Consider the following 1,257-nt stretch of genomic DNA (forward strand, 5'->3'; position numbering starts at 1 on the left):
AGGCCTGTAAACTGCTGGGCCCACTGGATGGATTCCTTTTCTAAATCTTTAAACCTACTTTTACTTTCAAGCCTTCTGCATTCCTTGACTCAGAGTCAGAAACGACTCCCAAACAAAACTACCAACAGGGTACACAGTCTACTAGTACAACGTGGTATAGCTAGTAACTATGTGTGGTGCCAGGTGGGCACTAGAATGACCAAGGGATCACACTTCGTAAATTATATAACTGCCTAACCCAGGGGTGGGCAAACTTTTTGACTCAAGGGCCACAATGGGTTCGTAAACTGGACCGGAGGGCCGAAACAAAAGCATGGATGGAGTGTTTGCGTGAACTAATATAAATTCAAAGTAAACATCATTACATAAAAGGGTACGGTCTTTTTTTTTTTTTTAGTTTTATTCATTTCAAACTGGCCGGATCCGGCCCTCGGGCCGTAGTTTGCCCACAGCTGGCCTAACCCCTATGCTGTACACCGGAAACAAATACAAAATACTGAATACCAACTGTAATTGAAAAATAAAAATTTGGGGGGGAAGGTACATCATGTGTTTTTTTTTTCAAATATATTTTATTGAGTTTTTACAGAGAGGAAGGGAGAGGGATAGAGAGTCAGAAACATCAACGAGAGAGAAACATCGATCAGCCGCCTCCTGCACACCCCCCACTGGGGATGTGCCCCAACCAAGGTCCATGCCCTTGACAGGAATAGAACCCAGGACCCTTCAGTCCGCAGGCCAACGCTCTATCCACTGAGCCAAACCGGCCAAGGCGGTACATCATGTTTTTAAACTTGAAAATGGGTGAGATGTTTTTATTTTGAAATCCAGATTCCCCAAAGGAAATTTCACCACCCGGGTCACACACGTCTCAGCCTTTTTCAAGCCAAGACTGACTCACGATCGTCCACAGTTCCTAAGATTGAGCACATAAACAAAAATAAAACTTTGTAAATTAAAAAAAAAGAAAAATTTAAAAAAAGATGTTTGTCAAACATCACAAAACTTTTTTTGAAAATATAAATAGAAGTAAAAGTCAGCCATAACACACACCACCGCCCCCAAAAAGTCACCAAACCAGCTGGCCACTTGGCCTCAAACGCCCAACGCTTCCCTATTCCCGCTGCTGGTCTTCATTTTCTCACCAGGGGCAGCCGCGGGGAGCCGTGCTGCACCCCCACTCCGAGCGCCCCAGGCAAGGGCTGCAGGCGGGCCGCCTGGGGGAGGGCTGCCAGGGAGCGGCTTCCTGGGGCTCCT

General features: G+C 46.1%; 1 long non-coding RNA gene across 1 annotated transcript; it reads right to left on the reverse strand.

The window, feature by feature from the left end:
• Window positions 1–798: 798 nt before the first annotated feature.
• Window positions 799–1,251, reverse strand: LOC107183365. Its single transcript, XR_001514150.1, has 2 exons — window positions 1,146–1,251; window positions 799–916 (listed from the first exon to the last, which is right to left on the reverse strand). It is a non-coding gene; the product is annotated as an uncharacterized LOC107183365 (long non-coding RNA).
• Window positions 1,252–1,257: the final 6 nt, after the last annotated feature.

Source organism: Myotis davidii, unplaced genomic scaffold, assembly GCF_000327345.1.
Source record: "Myotis davidii unplaced genomic scaffold, ASM32734v1 scaffold399, whole genome shotgun sequence".
NCBI lineage: Eukaryota > Metazoa > Chordata > Mammalia > Chiroptera > Vespertilionidae > Myotis > Myotis davidii.